The following is a 13,294-nucleotide window of genomic DNA, read 5'->3' as shown; positions in this document are numbered from 1 at the left end:
ATTGCCAGAGAACCAGGAGCACCGAGGGCAGGAGAAGATTGATGTCTGAGCTCACGCAGTCAGGCAGAGAGAGAATTCAACCTTCCCCTGCCTTTGTGTTTTGTTCAGGCCCTCAAAGGATTGGAAGATGTCCACCCACACTGGGGAGGGCCATCTGCTTTATCCAGTCCACCAGTTCAAATGCTAAGCTCTTCTGGAAACATCTTCACAGACACACCCAGAAACAGTGTTTAATCAGATAACTGGGCATCCCACGACCCAGTCAAGTTGACACACAAAATTATCCACCGTAGACGGATTGTCCCCACGAAGCCTGCTAGGTAAAGCCTTTGTAATTGCCTGTATAGGTCTGATGCGAAAAAATCACACATGGATATTTTTAGCCAGGAACTGGACTCCTCGCTTGTGATCACAACAACTTGCCAAGAAAGGGCAAAATTCAAGACAAGCGTTTGCTCTTCAATGAAGCCATTTTAGACGAATATTCTGACGCAATCAATGACTTTGAGGAAGTCTTTTGTACCAAGGTGTTTGTAGATCATCAGATAACACCATTTAGGAATTTCAACTCAAAAACAAATGCAAAGTGATTAACAATTTGAACAAAATGAAAAGTTTTTTAAAATTATCATGAGAAGTGATATAACAAAACTCAGTTCTTTCTTCCTTTCTAAGGAATATTTCTTCAAAATCATTCCATGAACCACAGATTTGGTTATGATAGCTTTCCACCTGGTGTTTCAAATTACTTGAGTAGGAAAATACCCACGCAATCACAGGATTCTCATTAGCTCTGCACAGTAAGTTTATTCATGCTGATTCTATCATTGCCCACTTCCTTCAGCGTCTTCTAATGATTGAGAAATTCTTTTTAAGAAGGAGCCCACCAAGTTGCACAGGGCCCAAAGGTATGTGATGAAGACAGAAAGGCATAAAAATTGAGAAACTTTAGCTGGGAAAAAGAGAATTGAAAGGAGGGATAATCATGACATGATATCCTTGATAGCCTTCTCCAATGTTTCCTGGATTAGACATATTCAGAGAGAAATTAACTGAGACCAATGAATAAAAGTAAGAGGGAGGGCCAGCCCTGTGGCCGAGTGGTTAAGTTCAGCATGCTCTGTTTTGGTGGCCTGGGTCAAGTTCCCAGGCATGGACCTACACCACTTGTCTGCGGCCGTGCTGTGGCCACAAACAAAAGAGAGGAAAATTGGCACAGATGTTAGCTCAGGGCTAATCTTCCTTAGCAAAAAAAAATCACAGAGAAGCTTATTTGCTTATACGCGCACACACACACAAATATTTTAACAGAGGAACATTAAATAGTTTTTAACAATGGGCCATCTAATGAGAAAACCAAATATCTGCAGCTCCATGAGTTTTTTAATGCTAACGATGGTGACGGATGAATTAAAACATGAATACAAAAGCAACACACACAAAAAGTTATCAGCTTCATTTATTCAAAGTGCATCATAATATGAATCAAGTCGGTGAAACTAATGGCACTAACCAAAATAAACTGCTCTCAAAAAAATGAGATCTATTCAATAAGCCTGTCTAAATTTTGACCCCCGATTTATCTCATAAATAGTAGCTCTTAACTTGTATCTCAACTTGTATTTGAACACCTTTATGAAAAGGAAAATATTTTCATAAAGTTAGGTGGAAACAAATGTTGCCCCAACTTTAGCCATGTAAGTTTCATAACAGTTTGGGAACTAATTACTGACTTTTAGCATTCCAGAGATTCTGTATCACCTAGGAAGTTTTCCTTATTGCTCAGTTCAATCATCCCCTCAGAACTAAGCAAACTAATAGGACATATTCTTCAGAATTCATCACATCCCAAGTTTCACACTTGAAAGACTATTGCAGAAACGTAATGCATAATTCATACTCCTCAAATATCTGTGAATTTCTTCTGAAATTGTCTCTTCATTTCCATAAAATAGCTCTGGAACTCCACAAAGCGCATGATTCTACTGAGCTCAGGACAGTTCGCAAGAGGAAATGAGTGTAGTCCACAGATACCATCTGCTTAACCCACACACGAGCCAATTAGGATGTTCTCAGTAGCTAAGAACAAAAAACTCAACTCAGACTGGCTCCAACATTGAACAAGATTTATCAGCTCACACAACCCAAAGTTCAAAGCCAGCACAGATCTTAGGCATAATTTGCTCAGGATCCCAGCTCAATATTTCTGTACTTCTCTTGACTTTATTGTCACATCTGTGTGTGATATCTCTGTTCTTCATTGAAAAGGAAGAAGAAATACATCGTTTTCCTGCTTTATAAAAGAAAGAGGAGAAGAATGGCAGAGAAAAACATCCTCCTGTTCCATGAAAGCCCCTTTGGGCTCCATTGAGTGTTCCTCCACGATATACACAGACAGGTTAACCTTCAGTTAACCAGAGGAAAAAAATCAATTAATTAAGGTGTTAATTAAGGCGTTACTTTATAGACACAGAAAGCACAGGTGATGATTTCAAAAAGGTTATTTTTCAGAAAGGCTCTAGGGCTTGCACTGGCTCCTAGGGGTGAGACGAACAAGATGAAAGCCCAGACCACACAGTTCTCCGCTCCAGATATGGGAACTTTGCAAGAAATGTAGATCAATCAAACATATTTAAAAAGTGTAGCACTTTATGGATATATATATATCTCCATATCTATCTATCTATAGACAGATAGATAGATATGACTGCATTATTCCTTAGAATTGCTCAGTATTTGATGTTCCTAATTCAACTTTGCCTGCTTCTTCAGGATGGCTTTCCAGTTTTATGACAGAAGGATGGCAGCAAGTTCAGTTTTTATATCCATATTCTTCATCATCAAAAACAAATAAATAGATTTCCTGTGTCCCAGAATTCCCAGTAAATTTTCCAAGTATCACATTGATCAGGCAACCTCTGAACTAATGCCAGGGACTAAGAGAACGTCATGCCCTGAATGGCTTAGAACTAGGTTACCTGAAGCAACAACTGTGAGGGCAGAGAAGGCAGGCCAAGACCTGGATGTGCAGCTTTTGACAATTTCCATGGTGTAAATATTTCCACGATAGCCCATAAGATGAGAGAAAGAGAGAGAATGGAAAAAGCACAAAGAATGCCAGTGATATAGCCAAAGAGAGAGAGAAGAAATAACAGAACATATTTAAAGGAATCGGGGGAGAATAAGGCCTTCTCTTGACTGCACCCTAATGAAGAAAGACCGCTTGATAAAATGGTTTTACACATAAAGACTAGAATAATAGATACCAAAATATTAATGGTTGTTATTTTTTGGTAGTGGAATTATGAGTTACCTTCTTTTTTTTTATATACATATAAACGAATAAACAACATATTATTTTTAATATTTTCTGAATATTATTTGCCAAAACAAAACCAAAGTACATCAAGGAAAAGATGCCAGAATTCAACCCTCCTAATGCAGCGTTCTCTATTTAATTAGGTATAATTGATCAACAAGGATTCCTCTCATGCAAAAAAATAGAATGCAATCGTTTAGCAAAGGAAATGGCTGCTTTTCTACTTTATAAATTTGCTTCTTCTGCAGTAGTCACTCAAATATTTATTGATCACTATTTATCTACTATAACAGCTTTTTTTTTTTTTTGAGGAAGATTACCCCTGAGCTAACATCCGTTCCCATCTTCCTCTACGTTATATATGAGACGCCTGCCACAGCGTGGCTTGACAAGCAGTGCCATGTCCATACCCAGGATCGGAACCAGCGAACCCCTGGCCACTGGAGCAGAACATGCGCACTGAACCACTGCACCACTGGGCCGGCCCCTCTACTATAATAGTTTTCATGAATCATTCCAAAACAATTTTGTTGACATTCATCTTTTTAATAATATTTCAAAATTTTACTTGTAATAAAAATCATCAAAATGAGTGCATGTTTTACAGATTAATCATCACTATGGTGCTTACTTAGAGCTGCAAGTCACAAAAGGGTGGGAAAAAATGATGAAGTTGATGAACCAGCAAAACTATCAATTAATTATGTAAGGAATTTAAATTATCAAAAACTGATTCTCCTTGCTTAAAAAAATTATAATGTCTGAGTGGCAGATGAAATAAAATAAGACAGAAATTCATCTTTCTTCCTCTGCCCCTCATTCCCAAACCTTTTTGTTAATTTCAAAATGGAAAGTATGAAGAATCAATGAGATTTTTGCCTGAAGCATATCCCTCTAAGCCCATATCTATTTAAATTAGAAATTCACCAAAATGGTATGTGCTGTTTCAGTGATTCTTAAAAAACAATTCAATAACCTCCCAATAATCTCAAAAGATAAAGAAATAATACAAATATATTTCAGAAGCAACTATCGGAGTCTAGATTTTTTCCTCTTTAGTTTTTTTCCAAATTGAAGGCTTCAGAGGAAATATTTCATAAGTCTATTGAAGTGCATGCACTTATTTCTGTACCTAGCATAAGATTTTATTATTTTGTCATGTCAGAAAGGCAGCAATTATAGCACCATCACACTGAAGTTCATATGAATATATATGTCCAAAGGATTTACAGTGGCGTGACTTTGAGAGTAGAAGATGATCTTTATCCCGAGGTGTATGTCTTTCACGCTAGATTAGTTTCTCCTTGAGACAGAGGATCTTCTTTGTTTCATTAGCACCTTTGCATATTGATAGGACATATAATAGGTTTTCAGTGAATATTTGTTGAATAAATGAATCAGCAATCAAATGAAGCTCTGCTTTGGCCCATGTCTCAAATTCACTAATCCAGAAACTCTTTTAAACTTACATAAGCAGAGCTGTAAAACTGGGTGAGGGACATAGTCACTCGGTGGCTTCTCAAGTCACACATAGTCCATCCATTATCGAAACTTCGAAAAGACTACTTCCAAGGTCAAGGTGATGTGGATTAAGGCTGCCCCAGCTAGAGAAGCCCAAGGTGACATGGCCTACATGCCAAACTATACGACCCAGTGGACTTTTTTTATGGTATGAATTAGGAGCGCCCCAGGGAGAGAAGCCCAGGGCATCCTCACCTACATGCCGATCTATATGGCCAGATTCGTATCTAAAGTTATATGACCGCACAATAACCAGACCCCATCTGCACTGAAATCATTTAATGACTTTTTACATCATCTTTTCTTTTCTCCAGTAAAAATAAGTCACGTACCCATGCCTTATAAAATTAGCCCTAACCCTCAACTCGGGGCAGCAGCAGGAGCTCTGACTGCCCGTGGGTCTTGTCCCCACACACCAGCTCTGCCTGCCCATGGGTCCTGTCCCCATGCCAGCGGGGGCAGCAGCAGGAGCTCTGCCTGCCCATGGGTCCTGTCCCCATGCTATTCCACACTATTCTCTAAATAAAAGAGCACTACTGCCAGATCTTGAGAGTCTAAGAAATCTTTCTTTCGACTCCTCGGCTCACCGACCCCGCATCAAAGGAAATTCTAGCATCTCCACATTATTTACTGAAAGCCAATGCCTAATTCAGACCTCCAGGGGCCCTCTCAGCAAGCCATTAAAACAGGCACCAAGTATCTTATTGGATGATTGAGTCCTGAGTTATGGGTGCCCCTCTGTCAATGAATTCTCCCTCTTCAACATTATATTCCTCACCTCCCAGGACCAACATTCTCAAAATCTGCCCCCACATGTGTTCCCCTCATTCCTCCAGGTACTTCTTAGCCAGATCTGCAATATCTCTGTGAGGATCACTTCTTCCTGAAGCAGGATTCGCACTTCCCTATTCAAGCTGAACAGAGACCTGAACCTGGTTATTGGCCTAAAGGCAATGAGGAAGGGTGAGGGTTAAGTTTAAGGAGAACAGGCAAGTTCTCTGCTTCACGGGAGGCTTTGCATGGTATTGAGGCAATGGGAAGGGGAGGCGATGGGGAGGTGGGATGGATGTTTCCCTTCGGAAAGAGAAAAGGAGTTGCTTCAGCCAATAAGGATCCAGAGCAACTGGGGGCTTTAAGGTTACCCATAGTTTGTCTCAAAGTCCCCATCTTTTCCTCTCGGGATCCTAACTTTGGCATAGGAGACCTGCTGAGGTGGCGCATCTAGGCTCTTGCACTTTCACTGCCCTTAAATTAAATCCAGAGCCTGATTTTCAGCACAGTCTTCAGGGTAGCTGCAAGAAATGGGTCCTTGAAAGCAGATTTAGGAACACCCTGGCTTTCAGAGCATGGCTTAAATGTGTCTGTTATTTTCTGCTTACCAAGCTACCAATACTTTCAAAAGAAGAAAGCCCAAGCCACAACCCCTATAAATGTTCTTCCTCCCATAACAACCGAGTGCATCGGCAATACATCTACCAAGGCATTATCTTCTACCTGCACTTCTTAATAAACCACAAGGGAAAACTTTAGCGATTGAGATGTGTGTTAAGCAGAATAAGGCCCCCTTAAAGATATCCATATCCTACTCCCAGAACCTGAGACTATGTTAGTTTACATATTGACAAAAGGGACTTTGCAGATGTGATTAAGGTTAAGTACCTTGAGATGGAGAGAATATCCTGGATTATGTGGACCTTATCTAAACACATGACTCCTTAAAAACAGAGAAACTTTCCTACTTGAGTAAGAGAGATGTGATGATGGAAGAAGGGTCAGAGAGATGCTACAATGCTGGTCTTTGGATACAGAGGAAGAGGCCACAAGGCAAGGAATGCAGGCAGCCTCTAGAAGCTGGAAAACACATGGAAATGGGTTCTCCCCTAGAGCTTCTAGAAGGAATGCAGCCCTACCAAGACCTTGATTTTAGCCCAGAGAGACATGTGTTGGACTTCCAACCTACCAAACCTTAAGAAAACAAGTTAATACATTTGAGTTGTTTTAAGCCACTAAGATTATAATAATTTGCCACAATAGCAATAAAAAAATAATTCAGGATGCCACTGCATGCCAAGGTTATAAAACAGTCCACTTACCACCAGCAATGGAGTGCCTATAGCTTTCAGACAGATAGGTAATTCAACTTCAAAATCCAGTCCTGAGGCCAGCTTTCTAGGTCCACTCCTGCTTCTAATTACCTTCCCTTGAGTTCCCTAGAAATCAAAGCCTGTGGCGAAACTTATGTGGGGGACTAGACTTAGCCACCCCAAGGTATGTCTCCTTGGCATGAGGATTATTTTGGGACGGTTACTTTTAAAAACTACAGACAGTAAAGAAACTCTGAAAAGCAGAATTTATTAACCCTTTGTAAGAGACATTTACATTTGTAAAGGAAATCTCCATCTGTAAAGGTGTCTCCCTCTCCGTACCAGGAAGAAGAGGGGGATGACCTTATCTCTAGAAACTCTTAATCAATGTGGAAGGCAAGGACTTAAATCTGCATAATAACCTTACTCTTGTTTACTGTACTTGTCTGGTAACCTCCAGTAACTGACTCCCCTGAACCCCAACATATTCCTTTGTCTTTAGCTGAAGACTATATTTAAGGTGGTGGCTTTGGCCATTTTGGAGAGTTGCTCAGTTTTCCTGAGCCTCTCCCATGTATACATGTTATAAAGTTTTGTTTAATTTTCTCCTATTATTCTGTTCCATGTGAATTTAATTCGTTCTCCAGCCAGAAGAACCCAGAGCAGATAGAGGAAATGTCTTCCTCCCCTACACTTACATGCCAAGGCTTTATGGGAAAGCGCAATCCCAGGACAGCAAGAGAAAGGGGGGAAGGGGATAGAGTCTGCAAATGTACAGTAGCATATCACTGATCAAGACACAGCTTCACAAGAAAACCCAGCCAGCTAGTTGGTCATGCAGCATGACTTCCAGACAGGCCTTGTGAAACCACCTCACCTCAGAAAAATCCAGCAGGAGAAGAAAGGGAGATGAATTTATCCTCTGGAGCACATCCCCTGTCTTCCATTAGTCAGAATTTTCCTTCCACACTTCCAAAGTGTCTACCCACTAAGCCAGGCTTGAGGAAACCCAGGTCCCACATCCTGTGGTGAGTGCATCACATGAGTCAGAAGTGGTGAGAGGGCCTGGCCTCCCTAGGTCCAGCCAGTCAGGTCATGGCTAAACGCTGAGTTGATGCAGCTTCTGCCAAGACAAGCACAGTGAAGACCATGGCAGAGCCCAACTCTCATCAAGCAGATGGAGGAAGGACTGAGACAGCCAGAGGCAGAATGAGATGAAGGACTTTCTGTTGAGCAGGCAGCTAAGGACCCAGGGGATGGAGGAGCAATGAGAATCTAAAGAGGCACATAAACTAGGTCTGATACAACTTAGACATTTTCATAATGTGAGACCTTGAAAATCTGAAAACTAAGACAAATAGGCAAAAGCGGTAAAATTCCTATTTTCAAAAGTTTTCTAAACACAAAATTTCATCAGTATACACACACACACAACCACCTAATTCATAATTCCTATATGTTGGTAAACAAACTGTAGGCTTGACTAGCTGTATACCCAGTGGATTTTTGGACAAGTTTCTCTTTTCCAATTTTTTGTTACTAAAAACATGCATAGTGTCTGTGCTGGGTTAGCACTTCTTTTGCTGGGCAATCCTGATGTTGGACAAGACCAGATTATCTCACGTAGGTCTTACTGGAAGATCTGGACCTGCTATCCATTGGTACTATTTCATTCTGGGGTGTCTTACCAGTCAATGGTGCCACCATCTTAGGTCCAGCTCTGGGATAACTTCCTCCATGGAGCAAGGCTCTTCCACAAATACATCTGTTGGTAGTCTTCTTCCATGATTTCCACCTACATGCTTTCTTACACATACCTTCCTTTCCTTATTGGCTTTTTAACTCTAAACTATTCGTGTCTCACAGTTATAGCTGTTATTACAATTAGCCTCACGTTTACAGCTATTAAAATCAAAATTAGTTATGATTAAGTTCATAGCAGACCACCCTAGGATTTGTTCTTGCTGGGTTTGAATTCCAGAAAAAGAAATCCAATCCAGGATAGATCAAAGGAGTCATTTGTGCTACTGATTCTGAGGCTTACAAACACTGGTATAGGCCACTGAGATGGTTAAGGATCACCTTTATATAAATATTCAAACTGCTTAAAGTAATCAACGGTACCCTAAGTAGTAGAGTGTGTGAGTCACTAAAAGTCTCCAAATTAAAAAACAGTGGGTTCGTTGTCCATATGTCCTCACAAATTTAGGACCCTGGGGACTTAACTCAAGGCCTCTCTGTGCTCTGAGTGTAAACCTACAAAGCTGCACAGCAGTTTTCTTCACAAACAGCCCTTCTTCAGCTCTCTGGGCAGCGTCTGGGTAATGGAGCCCCAAGGCCACAGGGAGCTGGCCCTGTGAGATTAACTTCCCGGCTCTGGGGAAATTCATAAAAATAATGGCTGACAACAAAAGTGTGTTTTTATAAGAGCGATGGTTGTAGATATCGTTAAATGTATTCAAATATCCAAAGTAACTTTAGTACTGACATTTAGTACTTGGCATTTTAAGTAAAATATAGTCAATGGATTGAAATGGTAATAGCCTGTCAGGATTCTTAAAACAAATGGGACCTGGTAGATAAATTACTTTATACGGAATTACTTCAGAGTCTGCTCTGACGCATACTGTTTTTGAACGTGTTGAGCAAGATTCGATAAAGTTAACTCCAATAGGATCTGATATCTTGTGTTTTCTTAGCAGTTCTTAAGGTTTAGTATGCTTAAGAATTGCCTGGGCTACTCATTAAATATGCCCATCTTGGTTCCCACCCCAAAGATTTTCAATCAGTAGGTCTGAGGTGGGACCTAGAAATCTATGTTTTTAATAGGCATCCCCTTCCTTCAGATCCTGACACAGCTCACAAAGCCCTCTTTCAAAATAACCAATGTGGGAATCTGTGGCTTGACCCCGACTCTGAAAACTCAGTGGGTCCCATGGCTCAGCAGGGAACACAATGGGGAAGTTGGCAGGTTGTATGCATTGTACCTCAGAGACCTCTTACAACAAACACCCTTCAAATCCTCTCAGGCCTCACCTGTCACGAGTACCTTTGTCCCAGCAGCCAGTGGCCCCTTCTTCATGGACTCTGGCCAACTTAATGGAGTTACAATCCATCAGGGCTTCATATCCACTTTCACCTCCTGTCCCAGAGCTTTGCTGTTGACAGAAAGGCATGAGACGTTGTGGGACCCCCCGGCATCCACACACAGGGACATAAGTACTGGGGGAATTAATGCCCAATAAAGCAAAACTTTGATCCATGGAAATGAAAATGGCAGATAAATTCTTACCATCCTCCCCCAACGGACAATCTCAAGAAGTAGCCATGTGTATGACCTCTTGGAAGATGGTTCCATCGAGATCAAGCAATTATCACACTTCATACCTCAGACAGCTATCTCTTCCTGTCTGCTTTGCTCCCCTTGTCCCTCATATGTGCTCCGTGGTATTGCCCTCCTCGATAACATAAGAACACATAAGCCTTTGCCTCCAGCTCTCCTTTCTGGGGAACTCAGGCTAAGCTATATTATATCAGTAAGTTATTTAACTATGGTGCGGCAAAGAATTGTGAATCCATGAGTTCCTCTGCCTGACATATTTCTCCTTCATCGAAGGTTGCTGAGACTTCTGGACTTTAGACAGAATGTCTCCATGAGGGACAAAGGAGGGACCAGGAGTCCACATCCCCTTACACCATCATGTATCCTGGATCTTGTGTGCATCCTTTGCGCTGCTTGCTAGCTAAAGAACCTTGGCCAAGTCTAACCTAAATTGTCATTCTTACTAGTCTCCAAACTGGGACTAAACAATCCTTATAGTCTAGCATAGCTCAACTGGGTTACATGAAATTCAATTAGATTAAAAGATTTATCTGTTTAGCTAGGCTGTAATTTGGGTTAGAAATTCAGAACGTTTATCCCAACAAATCTTAGTTCCATTTTTTTTCTTTTCTTTTTTTCTTTTTTTAATAATTGGTGCTTTTTTTTTTGGTGAGGAAGATTTACCCTGAGCTAACATCTGTGCCAGTCTTCCTCCACTTTATGTGTGGGATGCTGCCACAGCTTGGCTTGATGAACAGTGTGTAGGTCCATACCTGGGATCCAAACCTGAGAACCTGGGCCACCAAAGCAGAGTGCGTGAACTTAACTAACCACTATGTCACCAGGCAGCCCCAGCTGTACCCTTTTCATGGCCTGTACTAGCACATCATATCCACCACATTCTATTAATTAGAAGTGAGTGGCCAGCGCAGCTCACATTCACATTCACGTGCAGGGAAATTAGCCTTCACTTTTTGGATGGAAGAATGCCAAAGAATCTTCAGACATACAGAAGCCGCCACCTGGTTTTGCCTTGGTAAGGCTCCCAGCATATTCACATACCAGAATCCCTAGTTAAACTGCTACTTCTCCAGAACAGAATTGTGACCATCGCTTCCTAGCAGCAAGCTGTATGTGCCATAGACCCCAAATATTTGTCAAATAAATAAACTCAAAAGAAAAGGACATTATCTTCACAGTTCCCTGCACTTTAAACATTTCAATCATCACAATAACCAGGTATTTACTCACATTAAAAGTCTCAACTAAGGGGCCGGCCCCGTGGCCGAGTGGTTAAGTTCGCACGCTCCACTTTAGTGGCCCAGGGTTTCGCAAGTTCGAATCCTGGGAGTGGACATGGCACTGCTCATCAGGCCATGCTGAGGCAGCATCCCACATGCCACAACCAGAAGGACCCACAACTAAAAATATACAACTATGTACCCGGGGGCTTTGGAGAGAAAAAGGAAAAAGTAAAATCTTAAAAAAAAAAAAAAAGTCTCAACTAAGATACCAGGTGGAAAATTGAGGCCTTTAGCTAAATAACTCAAGCAAAAAGTCTCTTCAATTCAATTACTTCAAAGATGATGCAGGGTTTTTTGCTTATAGCTGTGAGGGTTTTTCCCCCATTGGAGGCAACACGCTTTCTCCTACAGAGTTTTCCCCTCAGTCAACTTCGAATTTCTTGCAGATGGCTCTGAGCAACTCATTGAAGCAATTTGTCACCAATCTTTTTACTGAAGGTGTAAGGCACCACTCCAGTTTGAACTAGTCCCCGATGAGCAGTAAATTAACAAGCACCAACGTCTTCATTAACTTCATACAGACTGTCATTCCCGTAACTTCCATGGGGTGAGAACTGCATTGTCTAAACAGTAGAATCGGAAAGTATTTAGAATCTACAACACAGTAAGCATCAAGCCTAAGAGGCCAAATGTATACACTTTAAATCTATAGTATCTGAGGTGGAAAACAAAGTTGAGAAATAAAAGAGATTCTTTCCACCCTTCCAGAGGAAGATACACATATTCCTAATTATACCTTTTTAAAAAAAGAAACTTTTGCCACAATGCTTCCATTTACTCCACTTCCCCAGGATCAACCGGAATAAAAGAAAAGTCAATATGTTCTCCAAAAGAAAAGAACCTGAAGCATAATTCATCCAATTTGCACTGTCTAGTTATACCCAATGTTCAAACTGACTTTCAAGTAATAGTAAGCCTCTCATCATGTATGGCAATAGTCCAAGAGTACGAATTCAGCCTCTTTGAAGAGACTCGTTTCCCTTACCATAAACTCATCCTTTTCTAACTTAAGAAATATGCCATTTTAATTACAGAGGAAGTACCTGTGAAAAGTCAAGTTTTGCCTATTTTTATAAACTTAAACCTCCTAGGACACAAATTACCGGTGTGGCCCACATGTGCTGTGCTAACAACAGACCTGGCACAGGAGCAAGAGAGGAGCATCCCGTGGTTCCTAAGAAACAAAGCAAAATGCATCTGGCCTTTTTTTTCTTACAACTCCCACTACTGTGATGGTGACGAGAGATGCACTCATTTCTTTAATTAGCATTTTAAATGGGGAGGTGACACATTACTGAACCTACTTACTAGAATATAGGATGCATCATTATACAAGATGCCAAAACTTTGCTCTAACAACAACTGGGAAATCCTGGCTCTCTCAAGACACACCTTATCCCTAGCCATTACAGCGCTAATAGAATATGTGGGTGCTCACATCGGAACCTGAGATTAGATGCGGATAGAATTCCAAGGTTTAGGAGATTGAGCAGAAGTGGAACAGGAGGTGGAGGATGTGGTGAGACTCGGGTTTAACAGCAAATTTGCCAAGTACAAGAAGAGCCAATGGTCTGGCCAGGCCAGATCTGCTGAATTGAGGGGGTGGAAAGAAAGGACAATGGCACCAGGTTGCTTATCTGTGAGACCAGACACATTTGCACCCATATCATTCCAGTGTGGGAAGACTTCTTTTCAGTCCCAGCCCAGACAGACTTGGAACAGCTGTAGTCTCTGCTGGGGAATC

Source organism: Equus asinus, chromosome 11 (assembly GCF_041296235.1).
Source record: "Equus asinus isolate D_3611 breed Donkey chromosome 11, EquAss-T2T_v2, whole genome shotgun sequence".
Taxonomy (NCBI): Eukaryota; Metazoa; Chordata; class Mammalia; order Perissodactyla; family Equidae; genus Equus; species Equus asinus.
Note: the sequence above shows the minus strand (reverse complement) of the source record.